Source organism: Aedes aegypti, chromosome 3 (genome assembly GCF_002204515.2).
Source record: "Aedes aegypti strain LVP_AGWG chromosome 3, AaegL5.0 Primary Assembly, whole genome shotgun sequence".
Taxonomy (NCBI): domain Eukaryota; kingdom Metazoa; phylum Arthropoda; class Insecta; order Diptera; family Culicidae; genus Aedes; species Aedes aegypti.
The window spans coordinates 36199775-36218219 of NC_035109.1; the positions used below are offsets into that span (position 1 = coordinate 36199775).

General features: G+C 38.3%; 1 protein-coding gene and 1 long non-coding RNA gene across 3 annotated transcripts in view; one reads left to right on the forward strand and one right to left on the reverse strand.

The window, feature by feature from the left end:
- The window catches only part of LOC5575395 (erythrocyte band 7 integral membrane protein), a 217672-nt gene that overhangs the window by 113030 nt on the left and 86197 nt on the right, over nt 1-18445 (reverse strand). The gene's annotated exons all lie outside the window — the stretch shown is intronic.
- LOC110679556 lies at nt 1301-1785 on the forward strand. Its single transcript, XR_002502584.1, has 2 exons — nt 1301-1532; nt 1596-1785. It is a non-coding gene; the product is annotated as an uncharacterized LOC110679556 (long non-coding RNA).

Genomic DNA, 18445 nt, shown 5'->3' on the forward strand with positions numbered 1-18445 from the left:
GCTGTGGCTTCCAATGAACCAAATGAATTAAACATAGCGGTTTATGCATCAAACTGTCACCATAGCATAAACTGGCAAGGTCTTCTTCTTCTTCTTGGCATTAACGTCCCCACTGGGACAGAGCCTGCTTCTCAGCTTTGTGTTCTGATGAACACTTCCACAGTTATTAACTGAGAGCTTTCTTTGCCTAAGTTGCCATTTACGCATTCGTATATCGTGTGGCAGGTACGATGATACTCTATGCCCAGGGAAGTCAAGGAAATTTCCATTACGAAAAGACCCGACCGACCGGGAATCGAGCCCAGACACCTTCAGTATGGCTTTGCTTTGTAGCCGCGGACTCTAACCACTCGGCTAAGGAAGGCCTCCACATCATCCAGCTTTTTACGCTAGCTTGCCATCAATTTTCAATCGCCCCCTTCTGACATTTCTTGCAAACACTATAATATTTGTTATAGCTTGATCATAGCAAGCTTTGCGGTGGTAAAACATAGTTATGTTGACATAGAGAAGTCAAGTCTTGTGTTTTTGGAAATGAAAATCGATCTTATTTAATATTCCCTTTTTTATTCTAATCGATTTCGTGTTTTAGATTGTCAGGCAGGAAGGTTATGGCCTGGGAGGGAGAAACCGATACAAAATTTCTGTACGTCATAGTGAGCCGAGATTCTGCTGTCACGAACTGTCACTGTGAGCCCAGATCTAAAACAGTGGACTAACATGATAAAAGCGCGTAATTGATTAAAACATATTTTTGCATTTTATCAAATGTGACAAAAAATCGATTGAAAAGCTATTCATGCTTATCAAAAGTAATGTCACAATAGCAACTTTTGTTTTGACTGAATATAAAGTATTTGAAAAGCATAATTTTACTTTTTCCAATAAAAACGTAAATGAAATGCATAGAAAACTTTGGCCCTTTTTCCATGTTTGTCCAGAACGATCGAAGGAACACAACAAATGAAAACTAGCGATTTTCATCAAGTCTGCCTTGATTGTCGTTGGTAAGCTGGAGTTTTCTTGCAGTTAGAAATAACTTTGTGTCATATTTTGTATGTAGTATCGGTGCCTCCCTCCCAGGTTATGGCTATGATTCTAAGCTGTTTTGAAGAAGTTATACACGTGGCTTTCAATTGAGCTAGAATCTGGTATCGCCAAGGATCTAACAACTTAAAATATATGGGCATCTACTACGAGAACTCTTTAAGGTGATTATAGAACGAAGCCACACCTGAAATTTTCAAGAGCACAAGACATGAGAACCAAACAGCGCTCCCCGTTTAAAATTTATCCCAAGGTACCTTTAGGTACAGGTACAGCAATCTAAGCAGTCAGTGGATGCGGGGAGTGGTAAACAGCGAGGGGAGGAAAATGACAGCTGGTGAGTCGGCGAGCTGGCGAGTTTGTTAATACAATTTTCCCCTCCATTGGTTGCTATCGTCTCCATAGTGCCGTAATGTTTATTATTACGTGTTGAAAATTCAAAAGGAACATTTTCTGCAGATACCAACGACAGTTTCAGAGTACAGGTAAAATATAAGTTTATTCCTTAGATTAGGTCTAAGTATTAATTCTATTTTTCTGTTGTTCAGGATGCTGTGATTCCATCACGCGAGAAATTAATTGGAAATAAAACAAATTCCTAATGTGAGGATGACACAGACGATTGCGTAGCGCAGCTCATGATTCGTTCGACTCGAAAAGGACAATTTCAATTACGGAGGATATTATGTACCTACTACAGAAAACCAAATAAATTCATCAATTTCAGATGCTTCTTCACAACGTGCGTTTTGAAGATGGGAATTGGAGCAAAACAAGCATTTGCTATTATGGAGAGTTGTGCTATTCCTGTGTAGTTCCAGTGATACAGTGACACAATTCATAATGTGTTGAAAGTGTATGAATAAAAACTTTATGCAAGAAAAGAAACTTAAAGTTACCAGAATTGTTTGAATGAGCACGCCTTCATTATGTTTTTATTAAAAAACAAGAGGTTGAGGAAAAATCCTTATTCTCTTTATGTCGACGATAGACAGCTTAAAAAATGACGAATGTGATTTTCATTTATGTTTCCCTTGACTTTTTCCAACCTAATTCTCATGTTGTCATCATAATGAATTATTTCTTTTGATTTGAATATTAATCAAAGTTTTACACATGGTTGTTGATTGACGTTCACGAAACAAAATAAAAATTGTCCAGTCCAGTCCAGTCCAGAGACCGCTGGTTCGTGTTTCATGATGATTTTATATCGAATTTGTTTCGTGGGACGAAACATATCTATACTAGAGATGGTCGGGTTTCACATTTTTCAAACCCGAACCCTACCCGTAACCGACTTATTTTATATCTTCTGACCCGGACAAACATTGAAAAGCAAACCCGGACCCGACTCGAAACCCGAAAAACAATTGTAAGAAGAATAACACCCGAGTTTGAAAAGATGACAAATTCATCGTTTCTGATGCATCTAAAGCTTTCCTTCAGGTTGTTACTCTGTTCACAATTCTCACCCAATTCGAATCAACCCGACTTTTTTCAAGCCAAAAGCCGACCATAGTACCCGATAGTTTTGAAGCCTACAAACCCAGCCCGAACCCGAACCTGAAAAAAAAATCAAATTTTCAAACCTGACCTCGACCCCGACGGATTTGAATCAGGCAATAATCAAACCAATCGGAACGTAATTCTAACCAACACCAATAGAATACGAATCAAATGCATCACTTCCAAACGATAGAATTTTGCAATTCGATTCACGTCAGTATTGTCGTATTGATCTTCTAGTTCCTAAAAGAAAATAATTTAATGAATAAATCCGATTAATAATTCTGAGAAACAACTGTTCTAGCCAATTGGATCTTATAATTTTTAATGAAATCTTGTTTTTATTCAATAACACGAAAGAGCACCTTACTACAACTACTTTAGCAATTTTTCCCGCCCAAATAACGACTATATCATGCTTAAGCTTTAATTTAAAAATTGGGTCCATAAATGAACCTTGACACTTAAGATCATGTTTGACGTTCGCTTAGTCGACAAAAACAACACAGGGGTTTTAGTTTTAAAACTGGGGTTGTTCCTATCTGACATTTCGGAAGGGACACGGAAAACAAAATACACCCAAAATTTGAGTTAAAGCCAAGGGGTGTGACAAAATCTAAAATAAACATAGAAAATGTTTTTTGTACTTAAACTACTGGAAAACATTAAAAAATTGAGTAAACATGGGTTCTTGGCCTAAACTTAAGCGTTTGGCACTACAATTGGGACAGGGCTTTAGGACCCAATTCCTAGGACAGGACGAGACAGCTCAATTAGGACTGCCCGGTTGTTTTTCAGTCGATATCCTTGACGATAAAAAAGCCCGTGTCACCAGTATCCTTTCAAGCAAATCTTGTTAACAAATTCAAAAATCAAGGCTCATAATTTGATTGTTTCGTGCACGCTTCATTCACTTAGTGCAATAGAGGATGCTATACTTTTTAAAACTCAGGTTAAATATAAAAACGACGAAATTTTAAGAGAGAATTGATACAAATTCCATCATATTGGTTTCAATTAGGTATTTTTTATTTATTTTAGCATTGTAGGAGCACATGCTTTGAACTTAACATCGAATACAAATTGGTTTGAAACAAAAAAAAAAATAATAATGAAAAAATTCCGAACTTTTGATGAAAACTCAAATCTATGACCAAGCAACACGGCTGGACTAGCAACAAAGTACCCTGCTGCAATCAAACTCAATGATGTGGAAGTAGGCCTTTGCCAAAACAACCAATGAGAAGTGGTCTTGTTTGACAGGAAATTGGTTTAGTTTTTGTACTTTGACCTGTCACGTCTTGTCTTAGGCCAATACTTGCTGCAAAACAAACGTAGTGAAAATTTTTGACATTTAAATCAACAATCCTAAATTTCAGTCTACTAAGATTTAACTATAAAGTCTGTCAGCAAGAAATGTCAAATTCGAATCACCCCTTATCGTTTTATGGCAAGCATAAAAAGCATATATTATTAAAAATTTTGATTCAATTTCAAGTTTTTATTTCAGCTTAGTGATTCTCTTCATTGTTTTTCAATTATTCTTAATTTACTTTATTCAGTAAATTTTTAAAAGTAATAAACATGCAGTTAAGATGCTTTCCTTTTTGACATTCATTATAAGTTGATAGGCAAACTGAAATTACACCAAGGTTCAACAGAATTTGTTTTGAAAAGGTCGATTTGATCAATCACAATATCTTTGAATCATCAAAATTTCAAACAATCCGGGACATTCATTTTACACAATTTGGGCAGCATTCCAACAGAATCCAGAAAAAAAATACGATGGTTGAAAACGAGTTTTACAGAAGGTTTAGCAAAAATACACAGAACCCGGATTTCTAACCAAATTTTTAAAAAATGCTTAGGAATCCTGAGTAATAATCACATAATTTCCAGAGATAACTATTAAGATGTTTAAAATAGAATCCTAGGCCTAAATCTTTCATAATTCTGCCTAAAACTAAACCTTATCCTGGAGAGGAGTTAAAAAAAAATAACGGCATTCTCACCGAAGTTATTCAAATAATACTAGATAAGATTCTGTCACAATCCTCTGTGGAAGTCTAACAGAAATTTGAAGAAATTTGAAGAAAGATTTGTACAGATTTGTATTTGAAGAAAGATTTGTACATGACCAGGAACATTATAACCCCATTTCAGTAAGCTATTTTTATTTAATTAAAAAAACTGATATTAGGCCCACCACACAATATTTTCATCATGATTTGGCCGACGCCGACGATTCAAAAACGTTGGGCAGGCCTGACCTAGAGAGTGTAGTTTGGACATAAGTCGAAACATTACCTCAATAAAATCACGACTTAAGTCCAATACCTTGAACCACGGTTTTTCCGACATCCCAGTTTTGTTGTAAGCTGATTGAAAGCGAATTGTCGATTCCATAGCGCCCACCTTGGCAAGGGAGTTCACTTTCTTATTCCCCGGAATCGAGCAATACAAAGGGACCCAGGCCAAGGTTATAGTATATGATTTATTCGATGGAGCACTCAATGTAGATCGTACCCTACCAAGCAAATACGGGGAGTGCTTTACCGGCGTCATTGATCGAATAGCCTCTATGGAGCTATATTAAATATTGATCAGAGGGAAGAGAGGTAATTCGCTTAAATGCGTAATATTATGTTGAATACTTATAAAACAGGGTTCCATGATTGTTGTTGCGACCCCTCGGTGCTGCATCGCTCTTCTATTGTCTACGAACCGTGCCCCTTACGAAGGCAGAACGGGCGCTCATGGAGCGTAGATAAGGCCGAGATGACAGCGATACAATAGATAAGAGAAAAATTGAAAGTCATTGCTGTTGAATTGAAGTTTTGTACATGCAGTAAATTGAAGTTGTAAACGGGCTATTATAGTTGAAATACTAAGAAAAATTACTCTAACTAGTGGTGATATCATAGTAAGAATGAAACAATTAACTTAAAACTAAATTTGTTCCTAATTGATTTGCTATTAGTAGATTTCATGCAGTTAAACTACGTTGACACGTTGAATCGCATTCCCCCTGATTTACCTATTGAGCAGCAGGTAAAGGACAGATTTCATGCTTAAACGTAGCCACTCAATTAAAACCCTTACTTTAGACCTCGCAGCATAAGAAAAGACTGGGAAACTAGACTTCAGGAGCGAGACCCCACGTAAAAGCGAGCTAGGAGTGACTAAACGTAAGTCCATGTAGTTAGTTTCATTATAGAATCATTATATCACCCAATGAATTTTAGGATATTAAAATACCCTCATAATAAAGGTTATTGGACATCTCGGAATCAACACTCTCTTTTCGCTGGGAAACGCAACATTTTTTAATATCGTTTACAGTGGTGCTATCGAGGTCTTGCCGAAGCCGACGTTGCTAGCTGCTGCGATTACAGCCGTTTATCGGAATCTTCGTGCTGAATTCTTTACGTAGAGCACAGCCTTCTTTTGGCAAAAAGATGTCCGAGGTGAACGTGAAAACAGCAGGTAAGGCAGGTGAAACGTCTGACGGTAAATCAGGAGATCAAATCCCCAAAACTACCGAAATCCCCCCATCTCACCCCTCTTGCTCATACAGTAAATCTCCCCTTAATAAACAAGACCCAAAGACCGTAATCGCGTATGAACCGAATAGTTGTCGTACCTGTAACAGGGCCGATAACAGCCTCATGGTCCAGTGTGACTCGTGTGATGATTGGCATCATTTTGATTGTGTAGGAGTGACCAGAGAGGTCGAACAAAATAGCTGGAACTGCTGTAGATGCGTAACCGCGGCGGCACACCAGAAGAAGTCGACCTCGAAGTTAGAAGCTCTGAAGTCACAGAAGCCCAAGAAAGTCAACACGAAGGCGAAGGAGAAGAAGCCGTGCAAACCGGTGAAGCACTCCGTGGACAAGAAAAAGGCGAAGAAGGCGGACAAGGTGACAACGAGCTTTAGGCAGCAGAGTAAGGAAATTGAGCGGGAAGTTGGTACGACGAGGACCAATATAATACCGGAGGTCTCTTCGAAATCAGGAAAGACTAAACCGGTAGCTGGGCCAAAGGACGCCAAATCAATTATGTCGACGTCATCAAGAAGGTCAGAGCGGATGGTGCTGGAAGTGCAACTGAAGAAGCTTGAAGCAGAGCAAACCCTTATGGAAGAAGAGATGAAGCGGAAGCGGGAGTTGTTGGAGAGGAAATTCAGTTTGCTTGAGGAAATTGCCGAAGTTGCATCAAACCGAAGTGAACGTTCCTGCGTAGCTGACGACCAGCAAGATCCAGCGGAAAAGGTGTCATCGTGGTTACAGGACCAAGAAACGGATGAAAGTTCACGGTCAGGCGATTCAAGATCAACAGCCGATACAAGTGAGGATTCGAGCAGTGATGACGAGACCAGCGAGGAAGAATCATCCACTGGACTACCGGAAGAGGACAGCGAAGGGAGTGAAGTACCTTTCAAGCCCTGCAAGCAATCGACGCCAAAAGGTTCCTGTCGTCCAAAAGCAACATCGGTGGTCCAGAGAAAAACATGTCCAGCACCTGTGGCGCTTTCACCGGAACAAATAGCTGCCCGGCAAGTTGTTCCACGAGATTTACCGAAATTCAGTGGAAACCCGGAGGAGTGGCCGATGTTCTTGTCAACCTATGAGAGTACAACAAGGATGTGCGGCTATAGAGATGAAGAGAATATGATTCGGTTACGAAACTGCCTGAAAGACGATGCTCTCAACACTGTTCGCAGTTTTCTCATGCTTCCTTCCACGGTACCAAAGGCAATTAGTGCTCTGAAGTTGCGTTTCGGTCAGCCTCAGGCTATCATCAATACGTTAAGAGCAAAGATACTCGGAATGTCACCGATCAAAGCGGATGCGATGGACAAGCTAATCGAACATGCGTTGGCAGTGCAGAACTTGTGTAGCACAATAGATGCCTGTGGAAGAAAGGAGTACAAGCGAGACGTCACCCTGCTCAATGAGCTTGTTGGTAAGCTACCACCTTCTCTCAAACTTGATTGGGCGAGGTATCAAAGGAAGGTGAACAAGATAAACTTGTTCGCTTACAGCAAATGGATCTATTCCGTGGCGGAGGATGCTTGTTTGGTTTGTGGCACTCAGTATACTGAACAGCAAGCTCACAGCAAACCAAAAAACAAAGCGTTCTTGAATACACATTCTAACTTCTCAACTTCAGATGTTCCGAGACAGAAACTTTCGGAATACCAGTGTTATAAGCCGGAAAAGAAGATTACCGAAGCCGCTTCTACCAAATGCTGCGCGGTTTGTAAAGGAGGATGCAGGAATGCTGGTAAATGTCCGCGTTTTTTAGAACTTTCCTATGAAGCGAGGTGGGCTACTGTTCGTGAACTTCGCATATGCCGCCGGTGTCTCAGGCAACACAGCGGGAAATGTGATGCTAAGCCGTGTGGAAAGAATAATTGCACTTTCAAGCATCATGAACTGTTGCATAAAGACTTGGCTGTTGCTTCTGGGCCAAGTAACGGTACAAGACGACCTCTGGCAGAAGAAACGAACGTGAACACTCATTTGTCGAGTTCCGGAGTTAGAATGTTCCGTTATCTCCCAGTTACGTTGTTCGGAATCAAGAAACAGATTGATTGCTATGCATTTCTGGACGACGGCTCTGAACTGACACTGATTGATCAAAACTTAGCACAGGATTTAGATGTGTCGGGTAGGTCAGCGCCACTTTGTCTGAAATGGACCGGCGGAACTCATCGGTTTGAAGCGGAATCGTTAAGCGTTGATGTCGCGATTAGTGGACAATCCGGGAAGAAATTTCTGCTCAATGATGTTCGCACAGTTGGAGACTTACAGTTGCCGGCTCAGTCTCTCGATGTGGATATACTGAGAGAGCATTTCCCGTATCTTCGCAACCTCCCGGTAAAATCCTATCAGGACGTTCGACCACGAATCCTGATCGGGGTGAAACATGCCAAGGTAGCACTCGTCCGAAACAGTCGCGAAGGCAAGGAAGGCGAACCAATTGCCGTTAAAACCCTACTTGGATGGACCATATACGGTAGCTGCAACCGCCCAGAGTCGGAGAATGTGGTATTTCAAACCTATCACATCTGCGAGTGTAACCTACGTTCCGATGAAGGACTGCATGGTGAAGTGAAGAAATTCTTCAGCCTCGAAGCTCTAGGAATATCGAAACCAGAGAAAAACTGCATATCAAAGGAAAACGAACGTGCTCAAACTATGTTGCAAACATTGACACGCTTCGATGGTGACCGATATGAAACGGGACTCTTATGGCGCTATGAGAAAATTCGTTTGCCGGATAGCAGGCCGATGGCATTACAGCGATTCAACTGCTTAGAGAAGCGAATGGAACGAGATCCAGAATTGGCGCGCACACTACATGGGAAGATCGCTGACTATTTGGCTAAGGGTTATATTCGTAAATTGACAACCGAAGACCTTGAGGAAAAACAACAACGAGTCTGGTATCTTCCAGTCTTCCCTGTAGTCAATCAGAATAAACCCGGAAAGGTGCGCATCGTCTGGGACGCTGCAGCAATCGTTCACGGTGTGTCGCTGAACTCAGCGTTATTGACAGGACCAGATGAGCTGACTTCCCTACCAGCTGTATTGTGCCAGTTTCGAAAATATCAAATCGGAATATGCGGAGATATCCGCGAAATGTTCCACCAGGTTCGAATACGGCCGGTGGACCAACATTGCCAACGATTTCTCTGGCGAGAAACCGCAGCAGATCAGGAACCAGGCACCTACGTTATGAACGTCATGACATTCGGCGCTTGCTGCTCTCCGAGTGCAGCTCAGTTTGTCAAGAACCAAAATGCAGAAAGGTTTCGAGAACAATATCCAGCAGCTGCCGACGCAATAGTGAAAAAACATTATGTGGATGATATGTTGGCGAGTGAGGAGACGGAGGAAGCGGCTATTGAACTGGCAAAAGCCGTGCGGTTTGTTCACGCGGAAGGAGGATTTGAGATAAGGAACTGGGTATCGAATTCGCCTCGTGTTCTGGCAGAATTGCGAAGAAATGACGAAGGAGTTACGCAGAAGAATCTAGACTTGACAGCAGAGTTAGGAACAGAGAAGGTCTTAGGAATGTGGTGGGACACAGCAAACGACTGTTTCACGTTCAAGGTTTCCTGGACACGTTTTGATGAAGCGCTGCTCGAAGGAACACGTCGTCCTACAAAGAACGAGGTACTTCGAGTTCTGATGACAGTTTTCGACCCGTTAGGCCTAATATCAAACTATCTGATGCAGCTCAAAATCGTTCTACAGGAAGTCTGGCGCTCTGGGGTTCAATGGGGACAGCTGATCCAGGACAAACAGTTTGAAGCGTGGAAAGCTTGGGTCAAACTACTTCCATCGCTGGAACGAGTTCGCATACCGCGTTGCTATCGTAAGGTGACATCGGCCGGCTCAGCAACAGAAATACAAGCGCACATTTTCGTGGATGCCAGCGAAAATGGTATGGCCGCAGCTATTTATCTTCGGTTTGAAGAAGCAGGCCAAATAGAGTGCATGTTGATGTGTGCCAAGACTCGCGTCGCCCCTCTTAAATATCTCTCTATCCCACGACTTGAGCTCACAGCCGCTGTAATCGGAACGAGGTTGATAAACAGCATGATGCCAGAACTGGCGTTGCCAATATCCAAACGTTTCTTTTGGTCAGACTCAAGAAATGTCCTATGTTGGCTGCAGTCTGATCATCGTAGATATAGTCCATATGTAGCAGCGCGGATTAGCGAAATTTTGGAATCAACGGAAGAATTGGAATGGAGATGGGTTCCATCTAAACTCAATGTGGCAGACGACGGAACGAAGTGGCAGCGTAAGCCGGATCTAAATGAAACCAGCAGATGGTTTAGAGGTCCAGAATATCTCTGGCAGCCCGAGGAGTTCTGGCCTCCATCATCGTATAAAGGAGACTCTACAGATGAAGAGCTGCGACCCAGTGCTCTTTTCCACTGTCATATATCAGCGCCACTGATTCCAGCCAGCAGCTTTTCAAGCTGGAAGCATCTCTTACGGGTAACATGCTATGTGAAACGTTTCGTAACCAATTGCCAACGTCGTGTGAAGAAGAATGACATCATCTCGGGCCCATTCAATAGTGAAGAGTTACAACAAGCTGAGATTCACCTATTCCGATCTGCGCAATACGATGCCTTCTCCGATGAAATAGAAATTCTAAAGTCAAACTGCAACAATAATCCCTCGGGCCAGCAAATACTGAAGGATAGTGCCATCTACAAGCTCAGTCCTTTTCTGGATGTAACTGGCGTACTGAGGATGAAAGGAAGAGTTGACGCTTGCGAATTCCTGCTCGAAGATGCCAAAAACCCGATCATCTTGCCACGAGATCATCAGTTCACCAGTTCCCAAACGTCCTGGCGTTTCAACCCACCTGCCACCCCGCACATGGGTGGTAGTTGGGAGCGATTAATTCAAAGTGTGAAACGGAATCTGGCAGAAATCGTAGGAAGTAGACGCCCCAATGACGAGGAACTGCGAAACGCGCTGATAGAAGTGGAAGGAGTTCTAAATTCTCGTCCTCTGACGGACATACCCGTGGACGATGAATCTGCACCAGCGTTAACACCCAATCATTTTTTGCTTGGATCGTCCGATGGGTCCAAACCATTGACACTATGTTGCGACAGTTCGGTAGTTCGACGGCACGGTTACGAGCTATCCCAAGTAATGGCTAATCGTTTCTGGCAACGCTGGCTTCAAGAATATCTTCCAGAAATCACAAGGCGTACTAAGTGGCACCAGAAGGTAAAAACGATTGAAGTCGGCGATATAGTGGTGATTGCTGATCCAGAACATCCTAGGAACTGCTGGCCTAAAGGAAGAGTGATCGGAACAACCAACCACGATGGACAGGTGCGTAGAGCAACGGTTCAAACGGCGAAGGGGATCTACGAAAGACCAGCCGTTAAGTTAGCGGTCCTCGACGTCAGGAGCGAAGTTGAGTAAGCCAGTTCTGAAGTTGGCATACTGGGGGGGACTGTTGCGACCCCTCGGTGCTGCATCGCTCTTCTATTGTCTACGAACCGTGCCCCTTACGAAGGCAGAACGGGCGCTCATGAAGCGTAGATAAGGCCGAGATGACAGCGATACAATAGATAAGAGAAAAATTGAAAGTCATTGCTGTTGAATTGAAGTTTTGTACATGCAGTAAATTGAAGTTGTAAACGGGCTATTATAGTTGAAATACTAAGAAAAATTACTCTAACTAGTGGTGATATCATAGTAAGAATGAAACAATTAACTTAAAACTAAATTTGTTCCTAATTGATTTGCTATTAGTAGATTTCATGCAGTTAAACTACGTTGACACGTTGAATCGCATTCCCCCTGATTTACCTATTGAGCAGCAGGTAAAGGACAGATTTCATGCTTAAACGTAGCCACTCAATTAAAACCCTTACTTTAGACCTCGCAGCATAAGAAAAGACTGGGAAACTAGACTTCAGGAGCGAGACCCCACGTAAAAGCGAGCTAGGAGTGACTAAACGTAAGTCCATGTAGTTAGTTTCATTATAGAATCATTATATCACCCAATGAATTTTAGGATATTAAAATACCCTCATAATAAAGGTTATTGGACATCTCGGAATCAACACTCTCTTTTCGCTGGGAAACGCAACAATTGTATTTGCTGAATTTTAGCTATTACATTTTGATATGGGCCATTTAGGTAAGATGAGTTAAGCGGAGATATAGATCATGAAAATCAAAATATTTTTAATATTTTCATTAACTTTCATTACAATTACATGAAAAGTGTGTAACTGGAAAAAGATCTCTCAATTTTCCAAACGAATAGACTCATGTTTTGCAGAAAAATATGGCAAATTATTTTCAATGTTAGAACTTATTACAGTCATCTCTCCCTTACTCGATATTCTGTATCTCGATATTTCCCCTAACTCGATGGAACGCGCGGTCCCTTCAATCTAGCATGCTTTGATACCTCTGTAAGTCGATACCTCTCTAACTCGATGTTCCCTAACTCGATGCTATCTGTTTCAGTTTCCCAAGTAAGTTTACTTCTCTAACTCGATATTTTCATGAAAAGTTCCAAATTTTCACCAAACGTGAATAAATTTCATGAATTTGATTATTGTGATTAAATTGATAGTAAAATTAAGGTTTACTGCCAATTTCTGGGTGCTAAAATTTTTGATTTTTGCTGGTCGGAAAAAAAGTGTAACGTAGGTAAATGTGGTAAAATTGTATTGTTTTTTACGTGAAAATAACTATTCTGGATGTATTTTGTCAAAAAATAAAATATTTCAAATTTGAAAAATATGTGTTCTGTATCTCGATACCTCCCTAACTCGATGGTCCCTTCAATATCGAGTAAGGGAGAGTTAACTGTATATTATATCAATTGTATTGAAGCTCAAGAATCAAACATCCAGTAAACGTCCAAAATTAACAACAAAGAATTTTGAATAAATTATCATAACAGCGCAATGAATTGATAGATTTTCATGAATATTGCTTCTATTCTGAGCAAAAAATTTAAACGATGATGTTTTTTTTTCTTCTTAAGATAAAATGAAGGGTGTAAGTTCGGCTGATAAATGAGTCGTAATAAGGACCCAAAATACAGTCTCCTCTCCATATCTCGATATCGAGGGAACCATCGAAATAGGGAATACTAGATTGAAAATCACCGTAAAATAAAAAATTAACTTGCAATAACCCACGTGAATTTCTCAGACTACAAAATTTTTATTGTATTCCGATATTCATTCTTTGAAACATTGCATTTATGAGAGTATGATGTAAAAAAATAAATCAATTTGGTGCAGCCGTTTTTGAGAAATGAGCATTGAGGTTTCTTGTACCACGCTGGCCAAATGAAGATCTAAAAACCTAAAAAGAACATCATGTCGTAATTTTCAGATATGTATAAGAATACTCAAACCAATTTGTATGATTTTATTTTCAGTAGCTCCTCATTACCTGGCATTGCATAGTCCACATTTTATTTTTTGTAATAATTTGACCAAAAACAAAAAGAGGCACCTAAGACATTTTATGTGGAGAATATCGGTCCCCTAAGGAACATCAGAAAAACTTCAAAACCAGATCACTAATTATGTATATCGACATGGATTCTTAAACTAGAAAAGTTTTGTAAGAAGATGTGAAAAAATAGTAAGAAAATATTTAGCAATAAACAAGTTATCGAAATTTGAATCTTTTTTGCGATAAAAAAATTAAGCTGCTAGTAGAGGGGTCTACTCGTTTACCGATATGAAATTTCCTGATACATACAGGTTTTTAATTTCGGGCTTAAGAAATACTCTAATTTTATATGCCTTAAACAAAATAATGTCAATTTACGCATGATGAAGCTATTGCAATATGAAGGTGCTAACAATACCAAAGTTTATTCAAATGAACTTTATTTGTTAATGGTGGAGTCTTTGATTTCGTTTGTAGGTGCTCTATTCATCATCGTGAACTTAACGGAACTTTCAAATGTATCAGTATGCTTATAACATTTTATGCCAAAATTTTCAAGAGTTCTAAATTAACCTTCTCTTTCCCATGGTAGCTCGAGGGCTCCATCGACTTAATACAAACTGAATTGGATAAATACAATGCAATAGTTACATAAATATAATTCTATACACATCAAATTAACTCAACACGAATTAACTGTTTTAATAGTAAACTTTTGATAAACAATATATTTTTATTGAAAAACAAATAATATATTTTGGACTGGTTTGGAATAATTTGGACCATTTGCAATCCTATTTGTGTAAACATTTTTTATAAAAATGCTTTTTCGTGAAGAAATAGTTGATTAAAGTCGTGGGAAAGAGAGGATTAATCATAATTGTTACTAAATTGTAAATACAAACCACTGCGACCAGTTTTCTTTGATCTTTTGTGGTATATATTCCAGATTACTTTACCAAATCTTTTCTGTTTTCTGAATATGTATCCAATTATTTTAAAAATTGTGTATGAAGCAGTTCGGGTAGCAGACTGAGTGTCTTGCAAAATAAGGAATTTAAAACACTGTTTCCAGAAAAAAAAGAATAAACAGGAACCGGAAAGTGACCGAAAAGAGACCAAACAGTATTAAAAAAAAAAAAAAAACAAAATATATATATATATATGTATATATATATATATATATATATATATATATATATATACATATATATATATATATATATATATATATATATATATATATATATATATATATATATATATATATATATATATATATATATATATATATATATATATATATATATTTAAATTAATGTATAGATAACTTTATATTAGAGATTTTTTTTTTAGAAGTTTATTTTGTGATAATATCCCATGAAATCTCTCCAAAAATTGTTCTAATGAATTTCCTAAAAAACAATTTTTTTTAATATCTCAAAATAAAACTTTTTTCTAACAGGAATTCCTTAATATTTTTTCTGATTTTTTTTTAAGAAAACCGTTAGAGTTCCAGGATTTAACCCGGCGGTTCTTTCATTGTATTTTCTAGAACACCCTCCAAGACTCTCGTTAAAAACATGTTGGAATATTCAACCAGAAACTACTTCATTTGTGTCCAAGGGTTTCTCAGGATTTGCTACAAAATTGTCCTTCCGAATTTCGTTAAGATTATAACCTTAAAATTTCTCTAAAGAATTACTCCAGAGATTACTCTTAAGATTATTTGGGAAGTCATCCAATTAAGGACTGTTCATTTTATAAAGTGGACACTTTGGACATGCAATATCTTTTTAATTTATCAATAAAATCGAAATCGGTTTTCTGTACATCGTTCGACTAATATTGTACAATGCTGTGGTAATAAAAAAGTTACCAAAATAATATGATTACACACTAATAAGGCACAACGTTTAGAACGGTCGATTTTTGGAGGTTATCAAAATCAAGGATTATTAAAAATCGGCAGGAAAATTCGACAATTTATATTTTTTTATTTTCAAAAAATGGTTGTACTTAGAAAGCATCATCAATTAGAAGCTTGCTAAAAAATATCAAGTTATTTTTGGAGAAGCAATTTTGCAGATATCATAAAATCATTTTTTATCAATTTTTTTAAAGAAAAATATCTTAAATTTAAATGAAACTGATATGAGTAGAATTTTAAGGTTTAAAGTACGTCCAGACGGAAGTAATAATATAGTATTTATAATAAAAATAACTTACGCCTTCATAGAGTTGCTGATTTAGTCCCCACGTCATATTTTAAGCACAATAGAAAAACAAATAATTTATTTTCCGAAGACCACTCAAAGCACAATGACAATCATCAAGATTGGGAGCACTGCTTGAATTAAATCAAATTTATTTTGCATGTATTATTTTCAGAATGTGAGGGATTCCACGGAGGCATGCAAGTCGATTCTGATCGACCATTTCAAAAATATCTGAAACTTTGCACAGTTTTTCAGTTCCATCTAAATCGTCATTTTCCGATATCATATCTTCAAATTGAGTCACGACTAACTTTTCAAAAGGGTGTATGTGAAAATGGTTCAAAAATATTCAAAAAGCTGCACAGCAAAAACGGTTCGTTCGATTGTTAGACAACCAAAGAAACAAAGCTAGACAACTAAATAAAGATTCAAAAATAAAAATACACACAGTAAAAAAAAAAATTTTTGCATTAAAAAACATCATTTTTGTCACAAAAACTCAAATATCTCAAAACCCTATCGGAATACCAACGTAATTTTTTGAGAGAAAACGGTCCATTATATTAGTTATCTACCATAAAAATTTGGTGATGGTAAGCCAATAAACAAAAAAGTTATGACATTTCAAATATTTCACAAATTTGACACTTAGTGAAATTTTTTTTTCCATTGTTAATTTTTTTTAGGACCGCAGTTTGTTGCTGAATTTTTTGTTAAGGGTACCACATGAGGTTAACAAGTTGTTTTCATGATATTTTATTTAATTATTCATAACTATTATAGCATCTATTAGAAAGTTAGACGCGATCCAGTGTTGTGATCTAAAGTCTTGATAGTGTCATGTTTTTTATTGTACGTAACTGAAGAAAAATTCTCTCAATAGTGTTGAAACCTTTTGATAAAAGAAACCTATAAGAAATCTAATATTGAAGACAAAAGCTACAAAAAAAGTTTTCTATACAGGTATACGACTAGTTTACCTGCAAAAAGTTTACCTCGTAGAGAACAAGGCGGATCGATACCCAGGTGATCTAGTATACGTAAAGCAGGTCGGTTTTCTCGGCGCTGGTTTTCTCCACAAAGTTAAAATCTGATTACACCTGGGTATAGACCCGCCTTGGTAGAGAATAGACTTTGTTAATCATATTTGGGAGAAAGCGAGTAACTTCAACAACATCAAAAACATGATAGGTACATACCATGAACATACTCACGAAAAAGCTAAAAATATACTACCACTATGGTTATAAAAGATTTAATTGTAAAATTTTTCTTCAGTCAAGCAAACGACACCAAACTAGTCAGTAAAAACTTAAAAGTGATTTTGTTTATTAAAATCTAACGAGCAACATGAGTAGTCGCTTTCTCAACTGTTGCAGGCCGTTTGCAGAAAAAAAGTGTTCGAAAGAGCTACGAAATCTCACCAAAAGCACCATAGATAAACTGAAAGCGGCTGGTTATGCTCCAATGTCTACATTGAATACAAATTTACGCATTTGTACGTCCTGCCGTTTAAACGTTGACAAACGGGCAATCTGTACATCATCGGTGGATCAGGTTGCAGGAAGTTCGAAAACAACAACAACTGAGGAATTACTAGATGCACCGACAACAACTGAGGAGTTACCAGAAGTACCAAGTGCAGATAGTCTTGCCACGGTACCATCAGCGACATCTGTTTCAACAAATCAATCAGAAGATGAGTGCATCCAGAAGGTCAACATCGAACGCTTCAACGAAGGGATAGCTGGAATAAAAGTGACTCCGATTAAATGGACGAAGATGGGTTACGTCAATTATCCCGAGAAAAAATACCGTGAAATCAACGAAGCTGTACGAAGAAACCTCATCAAATTAGGACCTGAGGATGTGGAAAATACAGACTACGATGAGGTAATTATGAATATGAAGGAAAGGTTCTCGAATCTAGCCACGACAAGGAAAGAAAAATTATTGATTTTGTCGATGCTGCCAAGCTCGTGGTCTATTCAAGACGCCATTGATGAGTTCAAAACCAATAGAAATACAGCAAAAGAGGCAAAACAATTCAAAAATAACTGTCTTGCAACCAAAAATGCTAGGTCGAGTACTTCATTAACAGATGAGACAAAAGAAAAAATAATTCAATATTTTGAAGACGATGAAGTAAGTAGAGCTATGCCTGGCCAAAAAGATTATGTATCTGTAAAAAAAGATGGAAAGCGTCAAGCAATCCAAAAACGATTAATGATGAAAGAAGCGTATACACGCTTCAAGGAAATTAACGAAAATATTAAGGTAGGTTTTTCCTCATTTGCAAGCCTTCGTCCAAGGCAATGCAAGCTTCTATCCAATTCAGGAACACATAATGTTTGTGTGTGCACAACACACGAAAATATTAACCTAATCTTACATAGTTTGAAACGAATCAATTTATCAAAGGATATTAAAATGTTAACTGGTAGTCTTTTGTGTGAAAATACAACATCAAATTGCTATCTACGATCTTGTTCGGATTGTCCAGATTCTTCATCATTGGAAAATACTTTATTCGCTGAGTTTGAAGAAAATTATATTGATCAGTTATCATTTGAGCAATGGGTGACCACGGATAGGTGTGACCTAGAAACTATTGTAAAACCTGTAGAAGAGTTTGTGTCATTTTTTTGCTTGAAATTAGAAAGTTTAATTCCTCACGACTTTATTAAAACAGAG